Below are 21,101 nucleotides of genomic sequence, written 5' to 3'. Positions count from 1 at the left end.
TTTTTTCTGTCTAACCTCCTCAGAGCAGTGGTTTGCAATTTTGTCATATACGTGGTAAAATGGCTTCCTTTAGAACAAATCATGTGAGATTTCTATTAGTGAATGGGCCTGATTATGCCAATTTTCAAAATAATTAACACTATAGTAAGTATAGCAAGTAGGTCCTATCAGCTTAGGCTGCACTGTTCCCTCAGGTCACTCTTGAGGACCACTCCAGAAATGGCCTGGTGTGCCCCATCCTTGTCCATACTCCAGGCCTGACAGCCCTCCAGGCTGCCTCTTATTTTCCTGCCCTTCATTGCCTGGAGTGATCTTAGGCCCTACGGCTATCTAAAACAATGTCTTATCAAAAGGCCTGTCCTTACGACCACCTTCCAGTCCCTCTGCCAGCATGGCAAGAGAAACGGTGACTTGCAAGGCTGACGGGAAGAACCAGGACACTCCAGAGTAAACCCACAGGGCTGAGGTCTGCATCATGATGCTGTCTACAGGACCAGCTAGCTAACTCATCTCTGGGTCCATAGCCGACCTCATGTAAGATATCCACTTCAGCCACTCTCAGATTAGCTAGCAGCATGTCCACGCTGCTAGCAGCTACCATAGCTCAGACTGGGCCACTCTGCTGTGACTAATCTGGGCACGCGTTGCAAGTACTTGCTAGTGGACCATGACACTGAGGAGACAAAAGGCTGGCCAGTGATGGGCACCTGATTTCCAGATGCAAACCCTCCAGCTTCAGAGTGTCAGCACAACAGCCTCCATTCCCATTTCATTTGTTGGGCAGGGACTCATTACAAGCAGACAGGAACTTAGTCCCCTGTAGTCATCTTCATCTTAGGAGTCTGTGAGTCCACGTGTCCCTAAAGACAACTTCCATCCCAAAAAGCAGCTCAACAAGATACATTCAAATCTCCCCTTTAGAGAGCCCATATTTGCTGTGGTTATGTGCAGAGATATCAGTTCCCCTCCCAGGGTCTCAGAGGCCCTGCGTGACACACACTTTACTCAAATCCACATGGTGACTTCGCTTACTTCCCTGGCACACTGATATGAGAGGTCTATCCTGGCCGCCAGCTTCAAAACCTTTTCTGCCTCTGTCCTTTCCAAATTCTCTTTGTCCCGTCAGACAACTTTCTCCTCTCATCCCTTTCCCATTCAAATACAGCTGCCCGCAGACAGCTGATTCTTAACTCAGTTCACTGTTAAATGAACTGTTGCTCAGCTATGTCAGGTTGCTGTGTGCCTCTTTCCCAAAATAATCTAATTTGAAAGAAAACAGGTGTCCATCTTTCAAGGCTCATTACAACCAGCCTAAATAGGAGGAAGGCTCACAGGAGAAGGCAACAGGTTTGTCTTCTTTCACAGAAAAACGCATTTCCCAACACACCGCGCTGGAAGTCCAAAATAATATTGCCACACCGCAGGTGGTGCGGTAGGCACCCTTCCACATCCTCATCACATACAGACACTGCCACACATGTCACCTCATCCCCATTTCTTCCTCTAAAATCCATGCTGCAGCTGCAAGTGAGATTATGAGGAAAGTTGCTGCTCTGGCCAGAGCCAAGCATAAGCCAAAGTACGCAGCTGTCCCAGACAGCAGCTAAGTCCCAGGTCTAACTGGATGATAACACTACATATTTCTCCAGTTTCCTTCTCCATCCTTGCAGGCCTTCAGCCCTGGAAGCTTCCTTGTCTTTCTTTGCATGAGGCACTGCAGGAAAGGCCAGTCAGCCCACCAGTGTCACCACAGTGATGGCACTTGGACACTACAAGGTAGTGGGGGAAACAGAACACACACTGGTTAAAAACTTGCAAAAATTTTTGATGTCAGGTGCTATAAAACACCCCCACAAATAAGATCTCAAAATCAGGCCCAAAATCAATTTACAATTAATGTCTGCCAGAGACTTCAGACCCCACTGAGAGATGAAAAGCCAGTGGCATGTTCAGACATAGCAGAGTTAGAAGGTGGAGAAATTATGATTATGACTCTTTCCAGAAGAGGACATGGCAGTCCACCTGCATGTGGCTATCCATAACCAGATGTATCACAGTAGGAGCTGGTGGACAAGGTGGCTTTTGCTGGGATGAGGCTGGTGATGTGCTAGTGAAAGGTGCTGTCTCATTGCCACGAGGTGCTGAGCCCGGCTGTGCTGTGGATACAAGAGGTCCTTACCAGGCACCGGCTGATTTACCTGCAGGGCAGTGACAGTTATGTGGCAAGGCTGAATTTTTCACTGCCATCCTTTCCAGGGGTACTCAGAGGGTCAAAAACCTGGGTGTCTGCTGCCTCCTTCCCTTCCCACATCCAGGGAGCGAGGTCCCACCAGCCAAGAGCGTGGCCATGCACACCACACTCAGGATACAAGGTGGCCCTTTTCTCAAGGACTTCTGGAAACACCTCAGACCCTGGGTGAAAAACTTCCCTTCCCTTCTCCCCAGCTAACCAGCATTACCACTCTGGTCCTGCTTACAGACCCTTCCACCATCCCTGCCTTGGTGCAGTGCCGGTCTCCAGGCTATGTGTACCACAGTTGTCTCGCATGGTCAGTGAGTCCAGCTCTGCGTCGCCGCAGCCTTCCCAGAGCGGTGTCCCCCACCCGTACCCAGCAACAGACTGGCAGACACCAACATACGTGACTGGGTGTTATGAAGAAAAGTGCTCCGTGCCCTACCTGCACTGCAGAGTTTTTGAAGAGTTATTTTTTCTAAATGGCTGGGATTTAGAAAGTGCTGGGTAGTGACGAGGACAAGGTGTGAGAGCTTATGTCCGGGCAGCGGTGTGCTGCTGCACCAGGGGCAAGGATCACCCCGGCTCGGTGCAGAGGTGTCGGCACGAGCATCCCTGGGCTGCCCAGATGCACTGTGGGCACGGTGCCATTGGGATGTCCTAGGGAATATTTCAGAGCCTACTCAGGCTAAAATTTACCTCAAAGAAGCTATAAGTGAACATTAAAGAAGCAGTAAAAGAAATTAATGAGCATTGCCACAGGTAAACAGCTACTAAAAGTGAGAAAAAGTAGCAGATCGTGGTCCTAGCAGAGCTTATATGTACACTGAATATCACAAAGTTAAAAGGAAACATCTGACCATTGCTTCTTCCTTTACTTAATCAGCAAGACCAGCATCAGGTTTGGCATTTCTTTTGCTGTAGCAGATATTCCTGACAAGTAAGCATGAGAGAAAGGACCTGTCATCTTTTTCCATTACGGGTTTGATTTCACCAGAAGACATGAATAACTTAATACAGGGGTCCTGGCTTACAAAATACCTTAATTTATCTTTAGCTGGTAAATAAATCAATATTTTTGGCTGGCTTAAATTTCTGCACTGTGCACTTCAGCCAGCCTCAGGTCAGAAGATAGAAAGACAATTTGCCTGTAGAGTGTCTTAAAATATGCTTTAGGTGTAACTTTCCCATCCCAGCTCAGACTTGAGGTAAGATGAAGTGTTCATTTGCACTAGGTTTTCCCAGGGAACATTTTCTGACTGTGTTGCAGGCCTTATCTTGAAGTTACAGTACTTTATTTATTTAGGCAGCCACCATAAAGCAGCATATGTGTAGACAGCATGTCCTTATCTAATCTCCTGAAAAAAAAATAAGTTAACAAATCCAGGGCAAATATGACAGAAGTGTAAAAGATCACAGTCTTTCCAAGAAATAAATCAAAGAAAGAAAGAATTAAACACATATATTTGCCACTAAATAGGAATACAGAAAATCAGATCATCTCTGTCAGTGATTATCTTTTCAACTGATTATTTCTGGAGCTGGCATCTATAGGCTGCCGTATTACCACTGCTTAATTGTAGCATGGAGTATGGAAAATTGCTGTTATTTTTTAGAAGCAGTGTAATTCTTTGACAGTTTAATACTCTTGTATAATTTACTTCCACCCAGTCTGATGTCTGTCTGTGGTGGCAGAAGACGACAGAGCCCATCTCCCATCGCTACCAGTTTGCGAGGTGAGTGGCGGAGGGAAGAGTGGAGTAACCCCTCTGAAACCTGCACTTAAAAATGACCCCCATAAACACACCTGGAGATTTCTTACAGATGGCCAGTAGTTCCACAAGGACTGCTGGCAGGATCCACACACTATTGTTTAAAAGAAATAGAGCTGCAGGTTTGTTCCCAGGTTCTCGCAGGTCTGTACCCATTACATTATTTAAAAGGCATGATGATTGTTCACTGTAGGTTATCCTATGAGCTTTATTTTCTTACTGAGAACACATAAAAAAGAAATAAACATGTTGCTCAGTATGGCTTTAAAAAAAAAAAAAGGTAAAAATCATACTGGATTGTGTAGTGACATCTTGTGGTGCAAGGGGAGCACAGCCAGGTGGGAGCCCAGAATCGCAATTATTATCAGCACAACTCCAAAATGTGTAATAATACTTTGTGTCTGACTTTTGATTGCCATAACAGAGGACTGTTGCGGGATTATCATTGCACCCTTTTCATTATGCCACCTAAAATACTTTTTCTGAATGGGGTATTAACTTATAATTAATCATCTCACATTAATGTAAATTTATCCATGCAGGCATATTTAATCAGAGCTCTTTCTTTTTTCATAATATTTTAATAACAGAGCACTAAAGGAGTCTTGCAAGATATAAAGTTACATGAATAGTGTTTATAATCTGAGTCTATTCAAAGGTTTCTGATTCTTGACTTTCAAGGAAGCTGAAAAACGACGTAATTTGAACTTATGCACTATCATTATGATTACCCTGCAAAATGTGTATACTTACGGAAAGGCACACAATGATCTGTCTTAATGACACTCTTCATAGAGGTCATACATAACAATGAGGTGTTTTCCAATAAAAGTAGTTATAAGATAATAGGACTTAATGTAATTTAGCAGCCTCAGTACAGCAGTGTATCACCAAGACAATCAAGCAGAGGTCTTTCAGTGAGCGCCGTGAGGGTTCACACCATGCACACATGTAAATGTGTGGAAGGTTTTAGGATTATTGCATTCAATTTTTGAGCTTCTTGCTCTATAGATAAACTAACATTCCAGTATTTCTAATGCATATTGGTGGCAGCTGTCTCTTAAAAGACGAGCTTGCTGTGAATAATAAATCAGCACTCATTGTAGGAGAGCCCTCTGATAGCATTTCTGGCAACTTCATTTACACCTTATCTCCTCCCCACAGTACGAGGAAAATAGCAATGTGTTCTACCCTTACTTGACAAACTTCCTAGTCAAAGACAAGTCAGGCAGATTATGAACAGCATAAGCACCTCAAAAGCTTCAGGCATTTGGAGGCCTATGGATAAAGCAAATAGTGCCTCAGATTTGCTTTCCCTAACCACAGCTAAGTTGGAAGTAACACTGTTTGTCTCTCTGGAGTGAGCCGGACCATAAGCAACGAGAATTTCCCTGCTGTGTGTGTTTCCCTAATTCTCTCACCCCTACACAGATTTAACGTGCCTTTTATTATTATTTTTCCAAAGAGTCTGACTTTTCTCCCATCCAGAGGGTGCGTTTTCCAGTATGACACCAGAACAGCTAACAAATTAACTGTGAGCAGCTGATTTTTTTCCAGCTACAAAGGGCAACAGTAATGACATCACCACATGAAGTAAAGCTCTCTGTTAACAGTAGGCATTTTGTACTATATATTGATTGTGACCAGTTTCTACTCCCATTAGAAATATTCGTTACTAAAGGAACCAAATGTTGAAAAAAATGGATGTTTCTCTAGGATTAACGGCCACCCAGGAGCAGATTAAAGCTTGCTATGTACCCAAAGCCATTAAGAACTTTTCATACCTAGCACTAAGAAAATGCCCAGTACAAAATTATTTGTTCAAGATGTTTGTTTTTTCCAATTAAGGATATGTTTGATCCTTCCAATTAAGGATCTCACGGTGCTTTACAAACAGCAATGAATTCATAACTCTGCATCCGTAGTAGGTAGAGGAAGTATTGTGAGCCCTCCTTTAGAGATAATGGAAGAGAGATTCAAAAAACATTAGGTAAATTATCACCAATTCCATAGGAGATCTGCCAAAGTGTTCTGTTTTCACCCAGCTCTTGGTTTTGCATCGGGATCAACAGAGAGAATTTTTCTTCCAAGCGAGAGCTTGAGCAGTTACGGGGAATGTGCTCTACACTGTGAGCCAGTCATACCGCTTTGATCCCCTCTCAGGGTCCCATTTGGCTTATAGCTATTTCTGGCTGCGTGCTACAGACCACTTGCTCCGAGTAAAACAACCACTGCAACCACCACCATCACCTCTGCAAGAGTCAGGTCTTTGTTGAACCACCTACTAACAAACACAGATTTTAATTTGAGTAGACGAGAAGTGGAAGATTTCTCTTGCTTTCTCCTCCAACTCTTTTTATATACTTTCCTCCTCATATTTAATGGATAAATATAAACAGAGGGAGGAGAGAGCGAGAATTCTTCAAGTTACTTAAGTTAGAAACACAGTCAAAATGAAGAATACTCAGTAATGAACAGCTGAGCCCCTCAGTGAAAACAAGATTTCATGGGAAGAGAGTCAGACCTTGTTTATTACAGCCATATTTTCTCCTTGGGAAAAAAAAGAAAAGAAAAGAAAAGAAAAGAATCCCAAACAGAAATGTTCCCTGTAATAAAACATTTAAAATAAAGAAATGGGGAGGAGGGGGAATTAAAGTGTATGACATGCAATGTGATGGCAAAGCTAGAACCTTATGAAGCTATTGCAACTAGATGCAGCTGGTAGCAGCACTGGAGTTATCGTTAATTTTGGCTTCATATGCTGTGGGCAGAGAAGCAGGGAGAGACAAAGCGAAGGTTATTCCTCCAAATAAGAGGTAGCAGTGAGTAGTGGAATGAAACAAATACCTGCTTCATTCTGGCATGGCCTCCTCCTATCTCCCCTCTACGATAAGCGCCAAACAAACAGCCTTGATGGCCTGGTGCACACTTTCCCGAGATTAATCTACGCTAACAAACACAAGCAGCAGACCCTGCTCTGAACTAGAAAGTGAATTACGACACTACAGCCTCCTGGTGTAGCAGACATGCAGAAAGCACCAACATCCGCACAGGGCAATGACCAAAGTCGGGGGACCTCGCAGCACTTCTGAACTCCTAAGATAACCCAGGTACCTACCAGCTGCAACCCAAATTCCTGCATGTGGCTTTCTGGTTTCCCAGAAAAGGAAATCAGGATGCATAAACTAGACAGGAGCTGCAGTCTACCCCAGCAGCTCCCTGATCAGGATGAATTCAGCTATGCTCGTGTTAAACTTGCCCTCTGCCACAGGCTGTCTACAAAGCAGTAAGCTATTTTTACCCTGGTACTGTTCTACATTGCCAACCTAACTGTTCAAAATAAGACTCCCCAAAATCTAGAGATTATATAAAAATAATGATTTCATTGTAATAACTGTGAGGAGTATGTGTCTTCTTCATTCTGAGTTTTGCAGTAAACCAGGTTAGCTCATTTCATATCTTGAAGCTCTTTTTTTCAATTATGAGACTCATGGTATACTCCCATGAAGTAAGAAAATCCTATGTTGATTTTTAACTCTGTTAAAGATGCTTATACATGTTACATTCAGACTCTACCCCTTGAAGTTGCTCCAACAAGTGCCTGTCATCCTGTGCTTGGCAACTTTTAAACTGGTTTTATCTTGTGAGTAATTCCATGCTACACAACTGTCTCATAATGCCACTTTGGAGTCTTGTTAGAATTGCCAAGGGAAGAAGTACCAACACTTAAAACCAGAATAAAAAGTAAGCAATTATGTCATTAAGATATTAACTCAAAATAGCAAACAATTCCAGTTGTTACGTGCAATCTCCACAGCAGAGAAATAGCCAGCAACATTGGTTTTAGTTATCAAAAGCTGGCCATCTGACCTAATTTCCTTTCTAAGCCTTTGAAGAACACCTGCCAATAAAATATAAGAAAATAAACATAAATTTCCTATCCTAGAAGTCTTTTTTCCATTATTCTATTTCTTTATTCTCTTTTTCTGTATTCCTTCTTTTATGTCTTGTATTCATCTAGAATTTTTTTCACTTTTCTGTTCATTACTCTCTCTTCTACCTGCCCTTCTCCTCTTCTTTCTAAAAATCAGCATCTCATGTTTTGCTCTATCACATTCATGATATTATCCTCTCTTGCCCAGTCTTCTCCCCTCCTGCTCCATCATTTTCCCTCACCATCCTAACCTCTTTTGCATCTATAAGCATCTGGGAAGTGGGCACCAAATTTCTGTCTGTCTGTCTTTTACTACAAGAAAAAAAAAATCTCCAACTTCCTTAATTTTCTCTTCTTTGGGATCCTTCCCTTGAGCTGTCCTACGGCCTTTGGTTTCAAGTAACATCAGTGTTAAATCTGGCAGAGGTGTGTGTGTCATGCCATTGCCCAGCCAGCCCTGTGTCCAAAATGAATGAACTAAAATCTGCTTCAGCTCCTTTCCTCCCACTCAGAAAGAGGACACTGGGCAGAGCTTATAGATGCACTGCCCTCCCGGTGCCTTGCCCTTAGCCTTGTTCACAGGGCGCTCTCTCCTCAGTCCATTCTGCATTTCAGCCCTGTGTCACTTCTCCGTCACAACCTTGCCTCTTCCTCCCTCTCCCCAGGTTTTTGACAAGAAACATCTCCTGTTCACACCCTGTTTGCTCACAGGAAAGAAAAATGGGGTGAAGGAGATTTATATATACAGGAGTGTATATAAACCATCGCAGCTGGCCATTTGCACCATATGCCGCCTGTACCCAGCTTCCTCTGTTACTACCGCTGCTCTTTCCCCACTTCTCCCCATGTAATTGCTACGCTTCCAGCTGGGATTATATATATAAACATTGTGACAGGGCAGGTACCCGCCACCTCAGTAAGCCAGGAAGGTAGCAGGAGCCCAGAGACATGGGCTTTGCAGCCATTCCCGTGGAGGCAATACTTAGGGTCGTGCCGGTGGCAACCCTTTAGCGAGGGTCTCCCACTGTTATATTGTACATTTACACCATAGCCAGAAGCCTGGGACTCCCTGGGCACCACACGCAGGGGACGCTGGTAAAATACCTGGGAGAAATAAAAGAAATGGGAAATGTGGGAAGTAGAAGTGGGAAAGACTCAGCTCCACTGTAACTGAACTGATTCTCTGGCGAAATCCCACCAGGCAGAGCAGGCAGACCCAGGTACACCCTGCTTGTTTCTACTAGGAAGGGCTCATCTCAGGAGACAATAAGAAGGCAAGAGTTATTTAGGTTACGGAAAAGAAATGGCACACAAACAGTTAGTTTTGAGATGGGGCAAGAGCAGGGAAAGAGAGTCCTCCTGCAAGGAGATAATGTGGCCATGGAAAAATGACTACATGAGAACATAAACTCACTCTAAATATTTGTAATTCTGGGAACCTTTTACTGAGTACACAAAATCAACATTGTTAAGACGTCCAGCGGCTCTGTCTTCCTTCTTATTGTACCGAGATCAAAAGGCAGCCGGTGTTAGTCATGGGAGATAGAATTTCTCATATCTGTCTAGTTAGTTAAATAACCAGAGTGCACTGTATTCATTTCCACTGTGATCTTAATTTGAAAATATGCTGACGCTCTGCTTTAGTGAGTATTTCCTCATTTTACAAATCAGGTTCAGCACGCGGAGCCAATTCTTGTTTCCAGTGAAGTCAGACCTCACATTTATCTTTATCTGGATTCAGAACAGACCCCCCACAATGTCAGCTGCTTAACTGAGAGGGACAGGGACTTACTATAAGTTCTCGCAATTATTACAAACAAATTCCCAGGGTCACACCTAAGCAGGGCAGACCACCTCTGAACAGAGCACAATTTTTCTTTAGGAGCACATTCTAGTTAGCTTTGACCTAATAGAACAGAACAAAGGGAAAATACAAAATTCAGGTCCCAGGACACCCGAATACACCTTTGCCACCGTAATCCATGTAACACATGGTTATCCTGAAGTTTGCAGTAGGGAAGCTAGTTTGCCCCCCTTTCTTCTGGAGGGAGCTGAACCTCAGCCCAGCGATGCCCAGTTGGCAGATGGGCCTCCTGGGACTGCTCTGGCCAAGACCTGCAGGTGAGAGCCAATGCACAGAAGACTTCTTGTATCTATGCAGGTCCACCAGCTTAAATGTTGACTTGCACTGATTTAGGCCATCCTAAATTTTGTCTGCAGGTTAAGTGAAGCCTCTGAGCTACATACAACCAAACAAAACAACAATGTTCCATGGGTCAGGAAATCTCAAAGGTAAATCATGATTTGAGGTACCTGCGTCCCAACACACACAACAGGAAGGTTTAAGGACCTTGCCATTTAGCTGGCGTTCCTAAGTGGTTCTTGAAGCCTTAGCACAGAGTAAGACTGAATGCATTTGGCAGCTATGTAGCACAGAAAGAACTCAGTAAAAGAAATGGAGGAAAACACAGCTCCAAACATATTCCATACAATATGACCCACTAACTTTGGTGAGTTCTGGCTCAGCTTTTAAAAAGGAAGTGAGATTAGAACTAGTGCAAATGCCTGAGATGTTAGACATGCTGGACATGAACAACATGCAGAGGCCTGAGCCACCAACATCAAAGAGTCCTTCCTCCATCCATTCAATCCTGGCCCATCCCTACAAAAAATCCAGAACTGGGAAAAACTGTACAGGCTGAAAACTGGCATAGGAACAGCCCTAATTTACTGTAACTGATGGGCTGTAGGAATGCAAATCTTAGTATCATTCATAAGTAAGCCAAGAGATAAGACACAGATAATATTTGCAATGTAGATGTTAAAGTGCATTGGTGTTTTTCACCCTCCTAAGTGCTGCTTTGAGCATCTTCAATATTTCAAGTTATCTCTTCAAAATTACATCAGACATCTGGGATAGCTGACTGTTCTTGTTAATTAATTCTTATATTTAGTGCTCTGCTGTTGTCACCATTTGTTCATGGGTTTTTCTTTTCATTATCATAATATTTGTTTATCTGACTAAATAAAGCAAACAATAACATTTTGAAGTACACTACAGTAAATGCAGCATCCAGCAAGGGCAGAAAAGCATACATGAAAGTCTCTTTAGGAAAACATGTCCCTGCCAAACCGCATGCAGCAATGCCTTTAAATGAGTGAATTTAGGTAATTAACACAAAGGCAAGCCAAAGAAATACAGCAGGAATGAGCTGCCAAACACCAATTACCTGTACAGCTAAAAATAGGGACAAGAATTCACAAAGGCTTCCATATCAAAGCCTTGGGGGGGGGGGTTGTTTAGCTTTTTTTTTTTTTTTTTTTTTTTTTTTAATCAAAAGCCTCTTTGCTCTGACTTATGGCTCGTTTTTCCTTCTGATTAAGCAAGGCTGAGGAAAAAAGTAGCAACAGATAAGTAGTTGCAGCAGACTTACAGCCCCCTCCAAACTCTCAAGCCAGGCTTTGAAGCCCAACCTGACTCCTGCGATAGGGCTTCAGCTTTAAAAAACATCACGTACGCTTCCTGACTATAGGTGCACGGGAGTTTAAAAAACATTCCTTGGCATTTGGGGAAATGTGGGACCCAGGAGAGCCCTCCTGCAACATGCAGATATGAAGTATATCGATACGATAGCAAAACACAAGCTCCTTGCGGTAGGCGCTGTGGCAGAACGTGACCCCAGCGGCTGCCACGGAGCTGCCTGAGAAAGCTGCAGAAGTTGCCTTGGGCACACAGCAGCCCTCGCTCGGCCACCACAGGCCAGTCTCATTGCAGACAGGATATCACTGAGATGGAACGAGAAAATATTACTGGTTTGTTTTACTTTTCATACTGGAACACAGAAGTGCCTACAAATTCAGGAATTCCCTTTTTTTTTTTTTTTTCCAATGACTTCACCCCAGCACTAACATCCAGTTCCTAGGTGGAAAGCCTGCTCCTGAAAGGATGTCTATTTGGAGAGACTGAGAGAAAGAGCAAATTCCCTTGATGTTTCCCATGGTGCTCACCAAAACAAACAAACAAACAAACAAACAAAAAAAAACAAAAAAAAACCCCAAAAAACCCTCAACGTTTCATTCTAAAACCAAGAAACTGACTCAAACACCAAGGGAAATAAATATGTGTAACATTGCTGGCTAGTGACCTCTCTGCTAAATTTAAATAGCCCCACTTATGGTTAAGGCAAAGCTTAGCTAAACTTATTGCCTATTAATTTTCTTTTAATTCATTCAGATCAAAGTCCTTTCCTTGCTTTATCAAATAAGGACACTCTACCAATGTCCAAAAGCCTCCTGCTCTACTCTTCCTTTAAATTGACAAGTATCAGATAGGCAGGAATCCTCTTTATCTGATTCATTCACATTAGATCGGAGGAAATCTGATTGGAAAAGTCGCAACAAATTTATCCTCTCATTTACCCTTATTGTACATTGATGTAATTCCACTGACCTCAGAGAAGTTACTCCAGACTTCAGTCAGCGCAAATGAGTGGAGCGCTGGGACAGAAAAAAGGACTGTTGGGCTGCAACCATTATTCACATATTCTAGTTCAACCCTTGATGAGTTTTACAGTCTCTTTCTCATCCAGAAAAATGAAGTGAAATCACTGATAGTCAGTCAGTCCCCCAGCATTTACCAGGATATCTCGATATCACCTTGGAAATCTAGAGATGTATGCATAGAGAGGCAGCCACAAGTAGCAGCCCCTGGGGATTACGGTACCGTACCTCACACGTGAATCACCAGAACTACTAACTCTGCCTCAACCATGGGAGCAGGAGAAAGACCGTAATACAAGAAAGGGCAAATAGGAGTTTTGTACTAAGAATTACTCATATAAATTATTTTGCTAGCACTTTTATTCCTCCATAATTATATTAATTCATTTGCTATTATTCACTGCAATAACACTGATCACAATGAATTCATTTGGTATTAATGCTGCTATGAGAAACACTTCAGAAAGAGTTCTACAGTAATTCAGAATTAGTTAAATGTACCATTAAACTAAAATGTGCTCACTTCATTTTTGTTGTTATTTTCAGGGTCTATTGAAAACAGATTTCCTTTCTGTCAGCTTTTGTAGACATTCATCAACCCTATAGTTTCTAAGTCAGGACGTGCCTGTCATTTAACCTTCATCCTCCTTCAATTTTCATCCTGATGCATTTGTATTAAACCACAGACTGATAAATGAGCATTGCTTTGGCGACACAAAAGAGCAATCATTAGAGAAACCTCTCATAAGGTATGAATCAAAGGCAGGAAACCTTTACGCTTTCTCCCTGCCTCGATCCTCCCCAGCTGGGGGACTGCCTGCAGCAGCATACTCCTCTTATATTTATGTCTTGCCTTTTTTCATTTCCAAACTGTTTTCACCCATTTCCCAGTTGCTTTTGTAAAAGATACACAGGTAAACCCAGCCAGGAGACAGTCTGCTACTGATTGCTATAATATGGTTTGATAGAAGTCTGTTACCAGTCTGAAATGTAATCCAGCATGAGGAAGCATGAAAATAGGAAGAGGGTGAAGGCAAAGTAACAGGAACCCTGATGTGAGAAACTTATCTAATTAATGAAGTGAGATATGCAGGGAATTCATACCGTTTATCCTACGGAGTGATGGGACAAGGAAGTTTATGCTTAGCATGTCCACATGCACATGCATTTTTGCTGTTTCTTTTGAATAGCTCAAGCCAATTTTCTATGACCTCTGGTCCCTGCGTGGTCATCTGCACTGGTGAAAATCAGCGAGGAGGTATAAACTATAGCAAGATCAGTCCTTTGCTCTCATTATTCCCTGTATACTTAGCTTCTGTTCTAGTTTTTCCTTTACTTCATTTACCTCACTTTGGACTCTGTTTCTTGAAAGAGACAAAGTTCATTTATCCTTAAACTGAGAATCGTTACCTCTGAACAAATAGAGGTTGCTGGGCTCGACAGTATGATAACCTGGTGAAGTCTTGCAGCCTTTGTTACACAGATCAGAGCAGGTGATTTGTGGGCTCCTTGAAATCTGTGCCTCAGTGCCACAGATTTTTCACTTCTTATCCTTAGGCTTGGCCTTATACTTAAGACTGCCATAAATCAGCACAGTTTCACTGATTCCGTATTACCCACACAGGCCAGGAGGCCCAACATTTGCTCTCTTATATATAAATGAATTTAAAAAGATGTGCATGTCCCCTCTCGCTGTCTGAGACCAGCAAGGCCTCTGCTGAAGTCAGCGGAGCTCCGCCGACATTAGACTCAAAAGCAGGGAAAACTGAACTGGGACCATGTCGGAGTTAAACCCTGGCTGAGTGGAGGAGACACAGATTTCCGACAAAAACTAACGCTTAGTAGAACATAAGCACACATTTAAAAGGTCCCCCATTCAAAGCCCAGGAGGGGATATTTGCAGAAGCCCATATCCAAAGAGATCACCATGTGTAAATTTCTGCAGGCTCAAAGCTGAGTCCAAAGAAAATAGCAAACAGCAGATGCTGCTACTGGCACAAGTATGTTATAAGCTATGGCTTGCCCTCCAGATCTGGGGGGCCCATGATGTCCTTGAACATCGTTCCAGAAACGGAGTACAAAAAGCAAGAGGAACCCAAACAGCAATATAACTCAGAAATCAATAGCACATAAAATTGTTTTTGCAGAAAAAAATAACATGCTTTAAATCACATAATACCTTGGGCCCAACCCATGGTGATGTAGGTGACTATTGATTTCTGTGGCGTTTATGCTGACATATTATTAGCTAAAAGCCTGGTCAAGAGTTCAGAAAGGATGCTAAAAGTATTAGATTTATTCAGACTGTGGCATCACCAGCATCAACATCTTCTGATTTATACTTGTCTGTGAGAGAGGAGCCCCCTGATAATAGACATACCACAACTGGACTTCTGAAAAACATGCAAAAATACAGTTTTTCTTACTGATGGGAATAACATGCAGACAAGCAAAAGCATGGGCAATTTTGTCTGGATTGCCACTACTGTCATTTGAACAGAGGCATAGACAAACAAGGGAAAATAGCAGTTTAAGGTGGTACAAGGAAAAAGAGAAATGAGTCAAGGAAAACTGGGACTGAATGGCAGGAATAATTTCCTTTCACTGAGATCCAGTTAGTCTGGGCCCAGTCATTCAAAACAAGATTAAATAAAGTTCACGGTATGATGCTGGAACAATCTTGCACCATCAGGAAGATAAACATCTGCCCTATCTACGACTTCTAGGATTAGACGAGCAAGGCAGCAGCTCAGTAGCACTCAGCAAAAAAATTTGGCACCATATGCTTGGTATTACAGCCAAATTTGCAATAAGACGATATGGTCAGCATCATAAGCTGAGAAAATACGAGAGAAGAGGGAGCAGCCTTGATCAAATCCTTCTTCAGAACCAAAATAAACACAAACTCTGATTTTCAAAACAGTCCTGTTCTAATCCAAGTCCGCTACACCTGTGCAACATGGGATAGTCCCAAAGCACGTACTTTACACCAATAAAGCCTCAAGGATGATTAAGACAGGCAAGACAAACTCAGCATGCCTCTGTTATGAATGCTCCTATTTCCTCTCAGATCAGAAAATTTAGCACACAGTCATCAATTAGTTCATTAGAAAGGAAAAAAACCACACAGAAATAGCAGGTCACCTTTAAAACAAAAGAAGAAATAATGTTTAGTGCAATATTTCATTTTTGACAGGTAGTGCCAACTGAGACTGTAGTTTAAAAAAGCAAAAAATAAACACTGTTTTTCCTCTAATATTCATTTTGAGAAAGAAAGAAGGTTCATAAATTCACACAGAACAAAAAAGAGTGCTACAAATGCAGAAATACGTTGGGTATATTAATCAGCACATCTATTTGCTTTAAAAGATCTTTCTTATAGGTGTTTAAATCAAAAAGCAAATAAGCCATCTTGTCGTTTGAAGTTTATTGCAATGCTTGTCAGCAAAGAGGAAAAAAGGTGTGGAAGGCGAAGGGAATATATAGAGCAGAAGACTGGTACTCTCAAACAATAAATATTTTATTTATAAGTACAGGGCGATACATAGCCGTAGTTTCAGTTTTGAAACCAGATTTAGTTTGGAGCCAGAATGTGAAAATTAAATTTTTTTAAACCTCACTGCTAGTTTCTGCTGATATAGTTGGTGGTATATTTACTAAAAATATTCCTCTGTGTTAGGTTGAACTCTGTTTCTACCAAATAAGCACTGTTTCCTTGGTGTATATCAAAGCATACTGGAAACTGCCATCTCTCTTAATAGGAATTTCCAGATATTCCAAGTGATTGTTATTGAAGGAAGTCCTGTTTTAGTGGTGTTGACATTCGCACATGATGAAAACCTCTGTCTCCCATTCTGCTCAGAACATGTGGAAGTCCAGGTTCTCCAGGTTTCCTCTCCTCTGCAGACCAAGCAACTGTGACAGTGAGGTTTTAAGAACAACATTGAAAGACATCCACTATTTCTTGAATTTTTTTAAAGGTTCAAAAGCAAAAGCGGGATTAAAAATTATTATTTGAAGAATCCTAAGACATATGTCATTTTTTGCTAGTCTTGGTAGCCTTGGTAGCAGGTTAAAAAAAAAAAAGCCAAAAATTTCCTGTTATTTTAGTACCATTATATAAATATCATTGACAAAAACAATAAAAAAGGCAAATGGTAAGAAATGAACTGATCTAAGACATGGACATGCTAAATGAATGATTTTCCACTGTGTTTTTGTTGCTGTTTTGTATGTACACCTGCTATATGGTGAAAGAAAAAATACAGTGAGACTTTCAGAGAAGGTCAAGATCCTTTTTTATGTAAACATCCAGGAAAAAAGGTTAATCTTTTTGATTTTGAAGAGATTTTCAGGGATGCCAGAAGACCAACTGTGTCAACTTCAAAACGAGAGCATATCCTGTTTAGATAGTAACAGCTCCAGTTGTCGAGGTGTTTATTGCAAAGAATTTGCAGAGCAAAGCATCTATAACATAAAACAATTTTATACATGATCTACATTTTTTGACCTGAATTGTGAAACTCAAGCTGCAGGTGGTTTTTTTGCAACTCCTCTGCCATATGCAGGAATAGTTCTTCACCTGAGCTAGGGTACTTCTCTAGACCATGTGCATCAGCTATCAAATAAGTGAGTTTCCATATGGAATTAGTTGTTTCCAGCAATAGTGCTGACATTGCCAGCACTTTAAAGGACACGCTTTATCTTCAGATTCTCTGTTTCATCCCTTCATTAATCTTCTAATTCAGGATTTCCTTTCCTGTAACTATTAACTACATAACAGATATTTCCAACAGCATATGAAACATCAGAAAAAGTCCAGGAAACAATCCAACTGTGCAGCTACTTCAGGAAGATGCTGCAAAGAGGGATCATCGCCATTTGAAACCCAGCAGCATCTTCCAGTCCAGTTTACAGCAGAAACCTGTCAGTAGCTTTGTATTATGCTATTTAATATATGGATGGCAGTGGTAGTCATGGTGTTTATTGTTATTAAATTACATTATTTAAAGTGTACCTCGTGCTCTGCAAAAACACAGGAAGAGAAACATTCCCTGCTCCCAGTGATCTACCTTACTAAGTGAGCAATAGCTCTCAAGAGAGACTACTGGTAAGAAAAAAGGTGAAAGCAGGACTTTCTGCTAGCTTTTGCTAGAACAATGGGATAAAGATAAAGAGTGAAACTGGGCGTAGGGGTAAGGCAATACTAGATGCTGATAAGAGCAAAGTCACAAAGTGTTTTGAAGCAATACCTATTGTATTAAAGGATGGTAAAAGCTGCAGTACTGGGGAAATGAAGAGGAAATGGAGGAGCGAAGAGACAAATCAAGAAGAGGAGAGCCTGAAAAGTGTCTTTTTCTTCACGAAGAAGAGCAGGAGGGAAAATGAGAGGCACTGAGGGAGAGCAATGGCGATCAGGGAGAGGGAATTTGGAGATGGAAGATCAAAAGGAGAGCTGATCAGCAAAAGACACGGGAGCAGGTTTTTAGAATGAAGTCGGTGTCTAATTTACACTAAAATATCTCTAAATGCATGCCAAGGTCATGCTAGAAACTCTAAGAGGCAGATGAAAGGAGGAGGATATGCAAAGGGAGTGTGAGCAGTCAAATCATCTAATTGTTAATTCAGAAAATGAGTCACCCAATGAAAGGGTAGTGAACTGAAAAAATAGGGAAAGTCTTCATGATAAAAAAAGGAAATCAAGCTTATTCATTATCACAAGAAGTATTTATGTCTACCCTATTTTCATCAAGGATTTTCCAAATAGAAATATGTGCACATATTCCATTTAACACTTCCACCGTAAGCTCAGTCCATGGGAAATGGTACCAATGTACATAGTAAATCATGATTTTGATGCACATTGAATTTACCGTGCAGGCTATGTGGAAATGTCCAGACTTTCCAGACATATAGCTGCCTAGGTGTAACAACTCAAATCCTAGAAAACTATAGAACATCCTCAAAATCCCCCAGGATAGAATTACCAGGCAGAAAGAAAAATACATGTCTAGGGAAACCCAGACGTCTGGTAGTCTTCTGAATGTCAGATTTATCATTTATACAGATATTGCTGCTATGTTTCTTCAATGCACTTTCCAAAGCTTTTCTGTCTTTACGCAGACTCAATTTGCCATTTGGCAATTATTTCATAACATATGAACATAATAGTATTTCATATTACATACAACCAGAAATATTTTGGCCAACATAGTACTATGTTGTTTACAAATAAGTGCCATAAAACAGTTTTCCATGCACAAGAAATAGGTTTCAACACCCGGTTCTGTGCTGTTCCATTAAAAGGCTGCCCTTGTATCATATTATCAACCGATTATCAGCTGGCAGGTCATTCATATGCAAACCTTAAAATATACTAAAATATACAAAAAGCAGCAGAGCGCAGCAATCCCAGTCAAGCAGAAAGCAAATTAAAACAAAACATACTTCAAAACAACTAAGAAAAGTTCAGAATAGGCCAGGTCTAGAACTTGGAAATGCAGAAGAACTTGCTCAGAAAAGCCTAAACATGGGTCATAATAATATTGGAAAAGAAAGATTTTCTATGAAAGATCTATAGCACAAAGTTGTCCCCTTTGCATCCATTTAATACCAGAAAGGGCATCCTGTACTTGAAGATAAAATCCCAGTAAATTTGCTAGATACACATTATGTAGATTTCCCTTAATTAGTCAGCTGCAATACAGAAAATACTATTTAGAGGAAAGAAGAAAATGGTATAAATAGTATAAATAACACAAACATCAGTGATGGAAAAAGGGCAATCCCCAGGGCTTCATCATTTTAACAAGCCAGATCAGTGCTTTGATGAACAGGCCATAGTGACTGCTTTTCATTTCACTTTGCACAATGAAGAAAGCAGATCTTAACAGCAGCTTTATAGTGTGCAGGTCGTGACTGAGGCCCTTTCCAGTAAGTCTTTCACGAGTTCCACCTCCAGCTCCAAACTGCACCTTTATCCTGTTTGCTGTGGTTGCTTTTGAGCACTTCCTATCTTTTCCCACCAAGCAAATATGAACTTTGCAAGCATATCAAAATGCCTCCTTTCCATATTTAAATGAGCCATACTGAAACGATCATCAACCAGCCAGTTTCTGTACCTATAGAGGTATGTGGCATTCCTTTGTGGAATGAAATCAACTTCACTAAGAACAAATCAATATTTTTTTCTAATGATTTCACATCTAAGATAATTCCATGCCTCTAATTCAAGAACACCTGGCAAAGCATATTGTGTCTTTTTGTAAGAGGTTTTTCAAATAGCTATGCTATACATAATTGTTTTTGCCCATTTTTTGAGCTTCTTGTTTCAATTGAAATAGATTTAAGTTACAAAATTAGATCTGGCTGAATAGAATTAATATTTTTTCAGATAGGCTACTTCATTTATTTTTGAAGGTATTCTGCCCAGTCCTGTAACAAGCATTAGGAAGGTTAAAAAAAAACCAAACAAACAGCAAAAAGTAGCGAAAGAGCCCCAGTTTGCAGTAGATCCTCATCCTTATGGCTTTAGACAGGGACTACGGGAGCTGGCCATGGTTCTAACACAGACGTCTGAGATCATCTAGTAGGGGTCATAAACACACACAGGCGTATATAACTATAGATTTATCGATAGATAACTATAGATATTTTCTTCTAAAGAAAAATGTCATTTCTATTATTGTAAATTCACAGTAGTTTGATTTGTGAGTAGGCTCCAGGCCTACTCCTGTAAAAGTGTACTTGCTCTACCTCAGACAGCTCTGGAGCTGCTGTATTTCTGAGAACAAAGTCTTGGTCAAATTATCCTTCCACTTTCACCAGATTTCCACCACTATCAGTAAAAGAGGAATCCTTTTTCCTCTGCCTATCCAACCTGACTGTCTTTCGGGATGACATGTCAAAGACGCAACTGCATACACTCTGACACACTAACATGAGACCACACCTGCCCGTGCAGTGAATGATAAAATATTAGAATGAGCTTAACAAAACAGGGAAGGTATTAGTAACTGAGAGGCCAGCCTTTACTACACTTTTTAACTTTTCTATGGTTACACCACAGAGATAATACAGTTCCTTCCTGATGTACTGAGTATTAGTTTGTCAGGTTAACAGCTGTGGGACAAGTGAGCAGCAAGGAGTAGAAATGCTACTTATCAGAAGACATATTGAAGAAAAAGCTCATTTTTCACAAATTATGGCCTTTTTATTGCTGGTAATGCACAGAAGATTAAAGTGAAGTCTATATTTCAGAAATGGGAAGACCAAATGATTTAAAACCTTTTTTATAATGATCTGCTTTGGAGTGAAGAATCAATTTCTTTTACAGTGAGAATCTGTTAATACCAGAGAAGTGAGGAATGTGAGACAAGGAGGAAAAGAAAGAATAGGTCAGATAGTTTCTTAGTTCTATGTTTTGATATGACTAATGACAGAAGCTGCTACCTTTATTGCTATGCTATATTTTTAAGTGAAGCAATGATTTAAACAAAATAGAAAAATGCCTAAAATCTAGAAAATGTTATTAAAAGCAGTGTTGTAACAGTGTTTTTCAAACTGCTTTTTATTAACAAACTATAGGTGGTTCATTTCTTGCAGAAATGTAGCACACTTAATTAGGCATATATTTTTCTCTAATGCTGAAAATGATCTCCCT

This window comes from Dromaius novaehollandiae, chromosome Z (genome assembly GCF_036370855.1).
Source record: "Dromaius novaehollandiae isolate bDroNov1 chromosome Z, bDroNov1.hap1, whole genome shotgun sequence".
NCBI classification, from domain to species: Eukaryota; Metazoa; Chordata; class Aves; order Casuariiformes; family Dromaiidae; genus Dromaius; species Dromaius novaehollandiae.
The sequence above is the reverse complement of the archived record's forward strand: the minus strand, read 5'-3'. Positions refer to the sequence as shown.